This window comes from Danio rerio, chromosome 9 (assembly GCF_049306965.1).
Source record: "Danio rerio strain Tuebingen ecotype United States chromosome 9, GRCz12tu, whole genome shotgun sequence".
NCBI lineage: Eukaryota > Metazoa > Chordata > Actinopteri > Cypriniformes > Danionidae > Danio > Danio rerio.
Genome location: NC_133184.1, coordinates 52,976,493 through 52,990,000, shown reverse-complemented (window position 1 = coordinate 52,990,000; position 13,508 = coordinate 52,976,493). Strand labels below are relative to the sequence as shown.

Genomic DNA, 13,508 nt, shown 5'->3' with positions numbered 1-13,508 from the left:
AAGAGCAATGCCATGCAAGTGCAGACAAACTACAGATGCAATCACATGCCAATAATTATTTATGTAAATGTATGTACATTGTAAAGTAAACTAATTTTTTTTGTTTATCAAAACAGATGGACTGTCTCACAAAGCAGAGTAGAGGTGAATTCAGCTTTCATCTGCTCTCTGATAGAGACCTGCATTACTGAAACTCTCCACAAACACACACACACACACACACACACACACACACACACACACACACACACACACACACACACACACACACACACACACACACACACACACACACACACACTGATGATGATGATGATGATGGATAAATGCGGAGCTCACAGTCTGTTTCTCCCACATGCCCTTATTCTGACCACACAATGAGTTTGTCCGCAGTGTTCTCCTTTTATCTGTTTTTATTTTTGAATCCAATCCATCCTTATCTGCTTCTCATTGAGTCCAGACACAAAGCCCTATTAGTGATGATAGTGAGGATACAAAACCTGCTCCTGGTGGCTGATGCACGGCAGGATTATATGCTGATGTTTGGGTGTCTGTGTGAAAATGTGTTTTTTTCATATGACAGACGGACGGACGGACAGACAGACAGACAGACAGACAGACAGACAGACAGACAGACAGACAGACAGACAGACAGACAGACAGACAGACAGACAGACAGACAGACAGACAGACAGACAGACAGACAGACAGACAGACAGATAGATAGATAGATAGATAGATAGATAGATAGATAGATAGATAGATAGATAGATAGATAGATGGTAGGATGGATGGATGGATGGATGGATGGATGGATGGATGGATGGATGGATGGATGGATGGATGGACGGATAGATAAATAGACAGATGGATGGATGTAGAAAACAGTACAGTATTGGGTTCTTTGTTGATATTACGATAGATAGATAGATAGATAGATAGATAGATAGATAGATAGATAGATAGATAGATAGATAGATAGATAGATAGATAGATAGATAGATAGATAGATAGATAGATAGATAGATAGATAGATAGATAGATAGATAGATAGACGGACGGACGGACGGACGGACGGACGGACGGACGGACGGACGGACGGACGGGCGGACGGACGGACGGATGGACGGACGGACGGATAAATAGACAGACGGACAAATGTAGAAAACAGTACATTATTGGGTTCTTTGTTGATATTACGATAGATCTTGTAGATCGTAGATCTTGTAGATCGTAATTTTGTACACACACAGTCCCTTCAGGATTTTAAATACTCAATGGCTCTTGAAAAAGAATATAAATATACACATGCAGTAAGGAAAATAAATCACCGTTTTCCTCAGAAAGCATATTTCTAAAGGTGCTGTTGACAGAGGTTGATAACAACCAAAGAAATCCATATATACAAAGAAAACAAAACTAATAATTTTACAAATTAAGTTATGTGTAATAAAAGGAAGTGACGCAGGGTAAAAGTATTGAACACATGAAGAAAGGGAGGTCTAGAAAGGCAGTGAAAGCCCAGACAGCAGCTGAAATCTCTCAGCAGTTCTTCAGCAACCCTCTGCCCTTCCTCAGTGTAAATGAATATCAGCTGCTTCAGTCAAACATCTACAATAGCAGGAGGATGAAGATGAAACCAGAGTGGACATTTCAGCAAGACAATGATCCAAAACACAACCAATGAGACTCTCAAATGCTTTCAGAGAAAGAAAATCAAGCTGTAGAATGGCCAAGCCAATCACCTGACTTGAATCCAATAGAGAATACAAAATAAAGCTCAGATTTGATAGGTGAGACCCACAGAAGCATAACTTTGAAAAAGTCTGTAAAAAAACTCACACCTGAGCAATGCATGTGACTTCATTCTCCATATGAGAGGCATCTTTATCCTGCATCACCAAAAGCCTTTTATATAAAGTATTAAATATGTTTCAGTAGTTCAGCATATTCCCTTTTTTTCATTTCATTATGACACATAACTCCTTTTCCATATTTTTTTTATGCTTGTATTGTTTGAGTTTTTACCAAAATTGGGTTTAATTCCATGTGAACAGCTTCTTTAGAAATATGCAAACTCCTGTGATTCAAATCTGAATATCAGCATCTTTCTTCCAGTCTCACACGATCCTTCACAACTCATTCTAATGTGCTGATTTGCTGAAAATCCTTTGTAGCGATATTAATATCTCTGCTGTTTCATTAAGCAGGTTTTCTTCAAAAGCCAGCAGGAGCTCGGTTGATGAGTTTAGTAGAGTTTGAGTTGATTATTAAAGCTCATTCGGGACATTGAGGGTCTTTTCGAAGATGCTGGATCAGCGCTTCTCCACACCCAGAGCAGTTCATCAGTGTCTACAGCCCCAGCAGGTATCATTAATAATTCTAACGCAAGACAAGGGAATGAAATGAGCTGTGAATATTCAGCAGAGACTGAGATTTAATCTGCATGTTCAGTGTAATCTGATGAACATCATGTCTTTGTCATTTAGAACAGAAGTTCTCATCCTTTTTCACTTCGAGGCCCACCTCACTCTCTAAAAATGTTTTTGAAGGCCCAAACTGATTGTCTAGAGAAAAGGCTTACTTTAAAGCTTTATTTATTAGCCAACATTTCTTTTGCGTTCTATTATTATATGTAAAAAACTTTAAATAATATATATTCAAATATTAAAAAACAAAAATAATGCACAGACAGGTTCGAAGCTCCTGAATTTTTTATTTCAGTTATTTTTTTTTTACAACTGCAGAGTATTTGCGCCTTTTCTTTAATAAATAAACCTGACTGGACAGCCTGATCTCACAAGAAAACGTAAGTATTTTACGTTTTGGCAGTTTAGTGGCTAATTCGTACGAATTCGTAGGAGTTCAGTCGTAAGAAAATGTACGAATTTAAAAAGGAGGCGTGGCACCTAACCCCACCCCTAAACCCAACCGTCATTGGGGGATGAGCAAATCGTACTAAAATGTACGAATTAGATCGTACGAATTTGTACGAATTAGCCACTAAATGAAAAAGCTACGAATTGCCGTGAGATTGTGTTGGACTGGACAACAGGAGATGGCAAAAAATCAGCTGCTGCTGCTTTGAATTAGACTGACTACCATTCATCTATTGATCCACTATTCATATCCATTAAAAATAAATGTAAAACACCATAAAACATGCGAAACACCTCGGTGGTTTGGTTTGTAGCTACATTATTGTAGTTGACATTATTATAGTTCGCTGACAGGACGGATCACTGATACGCCACCGAATCTCGATGTATCCTACTGTACGGGCGCACGTCCGTTATAAAACACGTTACGTTCATTTGGACAGATGGATGGATGGACGGATAGATAGATGGATGGATGGATGGATGGATGGATACATAAATAGACAGACAGACAGACGGATAGATGTAGAAAACAGTACAGTATTAGACAGACAGACAGATAGATAGATAGATAGATAGATAGATAGATAGATAGATAGATAGATAGATAGATAGATAGATAGATAGATAGATAGATGGATGGATGGATGGATGGATGGATGGATGGATGGATGGATGGATGGATGGATGGATGGATGGATGGATGGATGGATGGATGGATGGATGGATGGAGGATGGATGGATAGATGGATGGAGAGAGAGAGGGGGTAGATGGATGGATAGATAGATAGATAGATAGATAGATAGATAGATAGATAGATAGATAGATAGATAGATAGATAGATAGATAGATAGATAGATAGATAGATAGATAGATAGATAGATAGATAGATAGATAGATAGATAGATAGATAGATAGATAGATAGATTACTATATGGATATTTGAAAGTATTCACACAAAGAGAGCACGCATAGTTTGTGAATTAATGGACTTGTGCGACTCTAATACAGTACGAGTCGTGGACGTGAGGCACGTGTGAGCTGGTTTTTAAAACTCTAATCATCGTTACCTTTCAATTTATACAACTGAGGACATAGTTGACGCACAGCGGTTGGAATTTTAAGCCACAGTCTACATTTAACAGTGAGTCCGAATTAACCTGTTCAATCACAGAAAACGAGAAATACCATTACTTCGATCATTTCAATATTATATATTTAATAATGAAATCAAATAATTCTAGTATAATATTTAGGTTAATTTTAAGCTAACTCGCGGCCCACCTGCAGGATCACTGAGGCCCACTAGTGGACCGTGGCCCACCGGTTAAGAATTCCTGATTTAGAAGATGCACATGTACTTTAGGCTGAAAATAGTGAAACTATTAATCCAAATATGCAGCAAATGATTGGCATTTGAGCTCTTCAGATTTACTCAACAGAAACAGTTTAGGTTAGGTTTTAGATGCTCTTCTGCAGTCCGCAGACTAAAATATTGTGCATTTTGTAGAGTGTTGTGTAATTCTTGAAGACGAAATATTGACTTTAAAAATTTCATTGATTTTTAAGAATTATATTTCCATTGAATTAGTTATTTTGATTTTATATATACAGTTGAAGTCAGAATTATTCACCCCCCTTTGAATTTTTTTTCTTTATTTAAATATTTCCCAAATGATGTTTAACAGAGCAAGGAAATTTTCACAGTAAGTCTGATAATATTTTTTCCTCTGGAGAAAGTCTTATTTGTTTTATTTCGGCTAGAATAAAAGCAGTTTTTAATTTTTTAAACACCATTTTGAAGTCAATATTATTAGCCCTGTTAAGCTATATTTGTTTCGATTGTCTACAGAAAAAAGAAGAAAAAAAACATCATTATACAATAACTTGCCTAATTACCCTAACCTGCCTAATTAACCTAGTTAAGCATTTAAATGTCACTTTAAGCTGTATAGAAGTGTCTGAAAAATATCTAGTCAAATATTATTTACTGTCATCATGGCAAAGATAAAATAAATCAGTTATTAGAGATGAGTTATTAAAACTATTATGTTTAGAAATGTGCTGAAAAAAAAAACCTCTCTCTGTTAAACAGAAATTGGGGAAAAAAAATAAACAGGGGGGCTAATAATTCTGACTTCAACTGTATATAACCGGCTGGGTCAGTTGGCATTTCTGTGTGGAGTCTGCATGTTCTCCCCGTGTTGGTGAAGGTTTCCTCCAGTTTCCCCCACAGTCCAAACACATGAGCTGTAGGTGAATTAAATAAACTAAAATGTCCGTAGTGTATGAGTGTGTATAGATGTTTCCCAGTTATGAGTTGCAGCCAGAAGGGCAACATATGCTGGAGTAGTTGGCGAATCATTTCGCTATGGTGACCCTTGATGGAAAAAAGGGACTAAGCTGGAGGAAAATGAATGGATAAATGAATGAATGAATGAATGAATGGAATATCTGAAGCAAAATCTGAGCATCTGATCAAACTCTCAGACAATTGCAAAACCCAGGATCCCAATTGAGTCACAACAAGAAAACACACTTAAGCTGTTTAAATAATACAGAAAAATAAATAATGGAAAGTTGCATATTAAATAATGCATTGTGCAGTGAGGATGATGATAACAGTTGAGAAGGACTTTGTGTCTTTTCTTTTATTTTGTGTTTTTTTTTTCTTTTAAATATGCAAGTTTTTAATATAAATAATAACAAGAAAACAACAAAATGAGGTATGCATGGGGCGGCACGGTGGCTCAGTGGTTAGCACTGTCATCTCACAGCAAGAAGGTCACTGGTTCGAGTTCAGGCTGGATCAGTTGGTATTTCTGTGTGGAGTTTGCATGTTCTCCCCGTGTTGACGTGGGTTTCCTCTAGCTGCTTCGGTTTCCCCCACAGTGCGAAGACATGCGCTATAGATGAATTGAATTAACTAAATTGTTCGTAGTGTATGTGTGTGAATGAGTGTGTATGGGCTTTTGCCAGTACTGGGTTGCAGCTGGAAGAGCATCTGCTGCGTAAAACATATGCTGGATAAGTTGGCAGTTCATTCCGGAATGCAGGGAGAACATGCAAACTCCACACAGAAACGCCAGCTGACCCAGCTGAGGCTTGAACCAGCAACCTTCTTGCTGTGAGGCGACAGCACTACCTACTGTGCCACCGCGTCACCATTCTCCTTTTTTTTTTTTTTTTTAATAAATTACTGAAATTTAACTGACACAGTGTCTGAAATTAGGAATCAAAAATAATAATAATGACAATAATAATGATAGTAATCATAATAATTCCAGGAGATGACAAAATAACTATAATAATTCATAATTTTTTTCAATAATATAATAAATCAAGTACAATAAATCAAATATTTTACAAAATAATCAAGGATTATTTATTTCACCATTACTTATATTACTTTTACATTATAAATAAAATAATATTTATTTATTTTTCAAGAACTGAAAATTTTAAAACAATCAATTTTAAATACAAAATCTGAAAATTTTAGTTCTTGTTACCTCTCTCCAATAATCATTATTTTATTTAAAACTTTCTGACTTCAACTACAGTAGAAGTCGGAATTATTAGCCCCCCTTTGATTTTTTTTTTCTTTTATAACAATTCCCAAATTATCTTTAAGAGAGCAAGGAAATTTTCACAGCATGTCTAATAATATTTTTTTCTAGAGTTTTACTTGTTTTATTTCGGCTAGAATAAAAGCAGCTTTAAATAAAAAAAAAAAAAAACATTTTAAGGTCAATATTATTAGTCCCTTTAAGCAATTTTTTTCGATAGTCTACAAAACAAACCATCGTTATACAATAACTTGCCTAATTACCCTAACCTGCCTGGTTAGCCTAATTAACCTAGTTAAGCCTTTAAATGTCACTTTAAGCTGTATTGAAGTGTCTTGATGAATATCTAGTCAAATTTAATTTACTGTCATCATGGCAAAGATAAAATAAATCAGTTATTAGAGATGAGTTATTAAAACTATTATGATTAGAAATGTGTTAAGGAAATCTTATCTCCGTTTCTGACTTTAAATGCATAGTGTAGTAAAAATGACTGCTTTATAGGCGAAGAAAAATACATGTTATTTCTCAATGATTTTTACTCATTGTATTTTATTCTTTATTCATCACAAATATTAATTCAGGTGACAGTGCTAATCACTAAGCCACCTTGACGCCCCTCCTGACATTTATTATTATTATTAATTATTATTATTTTTTTTTTTGATTTGGAGAATCTAACCTTTTGGTATCCGGCAACCCCAAACTTGAAATCTCTGAGAAGCTTGTCAAAAAAGAGCACTTAATAATTATATCATATCTAAAGTCTTTTTCATGACAAAACAAAGGGACGTGTTTGCTTTTTATTCATCTTTTGTACCAGATGAATCATTATTAATTGTGTTAAGAAAGTGTGTGTGACGGATTAATTTCAACTGTTTGCCTTCAGTGAGATCCATTCAGATGTAAATGCTCATTTACAAAGGCTTTCTTTCAGCTGAATTATTGATGGTGTTAAAATCATGACATTTGTGCCTCACAACATTTCCAGTGCAGGGAATGACACTGGACGGCTCTTTCTCTGATCAATTATGGAGCGCAGATCGTGTGTCTGTCGTCAGTCCGTGTGCTTGACATCTGCTGGCATCATTACAGGTCAGTCCAGTCCTGATGTTTCACTATAGTACTGGTAACTTTACCACACTAAATAAACCTACCAGGTCACTCCTGTTCAGTTCTAGACTCTTAAGTACGAAATGAACTCTGAAGTACACCTAACATATCTGTTAATGCATGTTTCTTTATGTTGCGTTTTCTGTTTATTTACGGTGGTGAATTGCATTATGGGATGTTAATCTCTGCTCTGATGACTTTAGATGTTGAAAACTTAACTCTGCAGTTTAACAAAGTGACTTTTATTAACATTTTAGTAGATTGAAATACTATAATGCATAGGAAATAATACATACAGTTGAAGTCAGAATTATTGGCCCCCCTGAATTATTAGAACCCCTGTTTATTTTTTCCCCAATTTCTGTTCAACACAGAGAAGATTTCTACAACACATTTCTAATCATAATAGTTTTAATAACTCATTTCTAATAACTGATTTATTTTATCTTTGCCATGATGACAGTAAATAATATTTTACTAGATATTTTTCAAGACACTTCATACAGCTTACTGTGACATTTAAAGGCTTAACTAGGTTAATTAGGTTAACTAGGCAGGTTAGGGTAATTAGGCAAGTTATTGTATAACGATGGTTTGTTCTGTAGACTATCGGAAAAAAAGTTAGCTTAAAGGGGCTAATAATTTTGTCCTTAAAATGATGTTTAAAAAATTAATAACTGCTTTTATTTTAGCCGAAATAAAACAAATAAGGCTTTCTCCAGAAGAAAAAACATTATCAGACATGCTGTGAAAATTTCCTTGCTCTGTCAAATATAATATGTGAAATATTGAAAAAAGCAACAAAAATTCAAAGGGGGGCTAATAATTCTGACTTCAACTGTATATAGAGAAATAAATCTGTGGAAATAGCAGAAAATGTACTGGCAGTTTATTACAAGGGTTTTTTGCAGCATAATATACAACACCAACCCAGACATGTATCCCTTTAAGCCAGTGTTTCTCAACCATGTTCCTGGAGGACTGCCAGCTCTGCACATTTTCCTTGTCTCCTTAACCAAACACACCTGATTTAGATCATCAGCTCATTAGCAGAGGCCTGTAATGGGTGTGACAGAGAAAGGGGAGCTCCAAAACATGCAGTGCTGGTGGGCCTCCAGGAACATGGTTGAGAAACACTGCTTTATGCTATTAAAATGTTTATAAAAGTCACTTCTTCTAACTTTTTAAGGTTAAAAGTTGTTAGGAAAAAGATAAAGATCCCATGATGCAATTCAAAACCTTAGATAAACAGGGAAAAATAAAAAACATGAATCATGAAACATGGTGACGCAGTGGCGCAGTGGGTAGTACTGTCGCCTCACAGCAAGAAGGTCGCTGGGTCGCTGATTCAAACCTTGGCTCAGTTGGCGTTTCTGTGTGGAGTTTGCATGTTCTCCCTGCCTTCGCGTGGGTTTCCTCCAGGTGCTCTGGTTTCCCCCACAGTCCAAAGACATGGGGTACAGGTCAATTGGGTAGGCTAAATTGTCCTCATACACCGTAGTGTATGAGTGTGTGTGTGAATGTATGTGTGAATGTTTCCCAGAGATGGGTTGCAGCTGGAAGGGCATCTGCTGCGTAAAAACTTGCTGGATAAGTTGGCGGTTCACTCCGCTGTGGCGACCCCGGATTAATAAAGGGACTAAGCCGACAAGAAAATGAATGAATGAATGAATCACGACATACAGAAAAAGGGTCTAATTTAGTTAATTTTTGGAGTTTATAATACAGCAGTCTTTAAAGGGCACATAGGTTACCCCTTTTTCATATTTAATATAAGTCTTTTGTGTCCCCACAATGTGTCTGTAAAGTTTCAGCTCAAAACACCCATCAGATTATTTATTATAGCTGTTTGAAGTGTCTTTATTATAGCTGGGAAAAGGTTGTTGCTGTTTTTTTGCACTGGGCTTTTAAGGCTAATATGATATAAATATATAAAACCACATAAATATGTATTTATTGCGCTTGTTCTAAACATTTATTAAAATTGTTTTATCCTTTTTCCAGACCCCTTTTTACTCTAATACTTTAGAAAACTTAGAAAAACATTGCTAAACATTTCTTACATATATTGTAAGAATGGGTTTTAACCACAGCGGTTTGTACTGTAGTTCTGCCGAGTGACTAAAAAGTTATTAGCATGAAGGTAAAAAAAAACTGTACATTTCTAGTCAAACTGCAATCTCATACCAAAAACGGAAATAAGGTCAGCATTAATAACTATAAATGTGGGAGAGCGTTGATATTATGTGATTGTATTGTGTTGCAATATGGAACAATTAAGTGTTAATGTCAAATCAAAAGTAATTCACAAATATTGGTAATGAGGTGAATTAATGGCAAGAATTCTCTATGGTACAACTGAATTAATTACAAAACAACTGTATAAAATTATAAAATATGAAATGATAAAACATATGATATTAATTGTACCCAGCTTAAATGTAAAATTAAAGTTACCAGAGGTAGAAGGAGAGACACAGGGGGAGGGAGAGAGAGACAAAGAGAGCAGGCCCAGAAGTTAGCCTGATTGCTGTAGAGTCAGAGAAGATAGACTCCAGAGGAGAGGAGCAGAGCATGAAAAGACAGGCCAGGAAAAGAGACAGAGCAGAGTGGTACACCTATTTTTTTTTTATCTTTATTGACCATGTGACTAAAACCCAATTGCTGAGACATTTAAACTGACCAATCAACATGTGACCACATCATAAAACCCCCAAAGTCCACACACCAGGCTCTGATCTCATCAGTATCTGCCTTTTTAGTCAGTATGGACCTTCTTTGATGAAAGACATGTTTTTCCATATAAACAAATGCATATGATATATGCATATGCATGATATATATATATATATATATATATTAGGGATGTAACGGTATCAGAATTTCACGGTACGGTAATACCTCGGTATGAATGTCACGGTACGGTATTTATTGAATCATTTAAAACAAAACTTATGAAAATACTCAAAAAAAGTGCCAAAAGTGTCAATGACATACAAATTAGCCATCTATCTGTAAGCTTTGAAACAGGAACTTCAATTTTAATAACAAAAAAATATTAAACCATGTAAAAAAATAAAGTTTCAATTTAGTATTGTTGAAAACTCATCACATTCAACATTTAATCACTCACTCACTTAGATGGAGATGGGTTTAAAGGAAAATTATCATATAAATATAATCTGGTAAAAGCTGGTATCTCTGGGTATTTACAATGTTCCCTGCAACAGAAAAAAAACCCTCTCATTTGGGACTGAGGTTTCTGGGACAGAGAGATATGACTTGGCCCAGGTTGACAGCAGTGGGGTAACGTTGTGCATTGTCTTTCCCCCACTTGAGAGGACAAACCATGAGTGAGATAGAGATCTCATGTCTGCATCAATCTGAACAGTGTGCTGTGTTTCTGCAGTCCCCATGACTGATTATTAGTCGTATTCCCCAACTTGCAGGCACGTGCACACACAGGGCTCAACCTGTGCAGTGCACATGCCCTTTTTAATCTTGGATAGAAAGTGCCCTTCCAAAATGATCAAAAGTGCCCCCGCGACGTGACATACCCTCCGTCCCCGCTTTACAGTACGCGCGCGACAACACAGCTGAAAAGAACGCGCGCGACAACACAGCTGAAAAGAACGCGCGCGACAACACAGCTGAAAAGAACGCGCGCGACAACACAGCTGATTAGAACGCGCGCGACAACACAGCTGATAAGAACTCGCGCGACAACACCGCTATTCAGTACGCGCGCGACAACACAGCTGATAAGAACTCGCGCGACAACACCGCTATTCAGTACGCGCGCGACAACACAGCTGATAAGAACTCGCGCGACAACACCGCTATTCAGTACGCGCGCGACAACACAGCTGATAAGAACTCGCGCGACAACACCGCTATTCAGTACGCGCGCGACAACACAGCTGATAAGAACTCGCGCGACAACACCACTATTCAGTACGCGCGCGGCGACAACACCCGCTTTAGGGTTTTCCAGCGCTTTTTCATCCCCGCTTCTAGCAGCACACTCCATTTCCGCATTACTGGATCTGTAGCGACAACAGACCGCAAGGGATTATGGCCAAGCCTGGGCTGATGGGAATTGTAGTTTCCGGTACCTCCCGTTCGCTTCATTCACCTGAGCAAATTTTCTCAGAAGACCTATAGTTTTACCGAGTCATGCGACTACGGTAATATCGAAAAAAATTAATATTGCGGTATGACGGTATTTACAATACCGTTACATCCCTAATATATATATATATATATATATATATATATATTAGGGATGTAATATATATACGTTATATATACGTATATATACGTTTTGAAAAATTATCTTCATTTTCAATTTATTTGTCTTATTTATTATTATTATTATTATTATTAATATTATTATTATTATTTTGTTTAAATGTTTTTTTTTCTGTATTGTTTGGTGCTTCTTTTTCCAGACGCAGACAGTGTTTTGCTGATCATCAATCAGAGGTAATTGTGCTCTGAGTGTCACTGAACTGCGTCTCTCGTGTGTTTATAGTGATTGAGTTGATGGTGTTTTACGCAGTAAAGTGTGTGTAATCGTCTCTAGTATCACACGGCCTGACCGAGACACCGATAAAGGACACCGCAGACACTGTTACAGCGATAAAACACTGCAGACGTCCTGACAGAGACGTGAGACGCTCAGATCTGGTGTCTGAACGCAGGTAAAGCTGAAGGAAAGAGTTCCGTTTCAGACACACGCACGCCACGGCCTGATCAACAGATACGGTGGTGGTTGGTTGTTTGTTTTTGTTTTTAATTATATTAGGATGTCTCATCAAACCCTGGCAGTGATTAGCACTGTTGTATCACAGCAAAAAGGTCACTGGTTTGAGTCCCAGCGGGGTCAGTTGGCATTTCTGTTTGCATGTTCTGTTGGCGTGTGTTTCCCTCCGGGTGCTCCACAGTCCACATGCGCTATAGGTGAATTGAATTAGCTAATTTGGCTGTAGTGTATGAGTGTGAGTGTGTGTGTGTGTGTGAATGAGAGTGCATGGGTGTTTCCCAGTACTGGGTTGAGTCTGGAAGGGCATCCATTGTGTAAAAACATATGCTGGAATATTTGGCGGTTCATTCCACTTTGGTGGGTGAAGCAGTGGCGCAGTAGGTAGTGCTGTCGCCTCACAGCAAGAAGGTCGTTGGTTCGAGCCTCGGCTCAGTTGGCATTTCTGTGTGGAGTTTGCATGTTCTCCCTACGTTTGCCTGGGTTTCCCCGACAGTGCAAAGACACGCGGTACAGGTGAATTGGGCAGGCTAAATTGTCCGTAGTGTATGAGAGTGTGTGAATGTGTGTGTGAAAGTTTCCCAGAGATGGGTTGCGGCTAGAAGGGCATCTGCTACGTAAAAACTTGCTGGATAAGTTGGCGGTTCATTCCGCTGTGGCAACCCCGGATTAATAAAGGGACTAAACCGACAAGAAAATGAATGAATGAATGAATGAATGAATTCCACTTTGGTGACCCCTTATAAATCAGAGACTAAGCTGAAGGAAAATAAATGAATGTCTCATGAAACAATTATTATTAAATTTAGTGAAACTAAGGATAATCAGGGCTTGACATTACCTTTTTTGATCACCAGCCACAGTAGCTAGCAGTTGTCTAACGTCACTAGCCACTCTGCATTTTCACTTGCCACAATTTTTTTGTTGGGAAAACATTTTTATACGCATAAATATGACTTTGACATGCTAAAATTAGATTAGATTAGATTTTGTGTTTTGTCCACATGCCTCCTCATTCATTTCACATTTTGTGTGTTGTGTGAGAGCAAATGGGTCATGGTTTCATAGTGTTGTATTACAATTAGTTTTTATTTCTAATGACTTTTCAGAAGTCAAAACTAGGGATTTACCAAATTTATCTGGGACCACACCAAACAATAATTATTTCTTAGCCACACATTTTT

General features: G+C 37.3%; 1 protein-coding gene across 1 annotated transcript in view; it reads right to left on the bottom strand.

The window, feature by feature from the left end:
- The window catches only part of LOC101883600 (potassium voltage-gated channel subfamily H member 7), a 186,171-nt gene that overhangs the window by 111,637 nt on the left and 61,026 nt on the right, over positions 1 to 13,508 (bottom strand). The window lies entirely within an intron of this gene.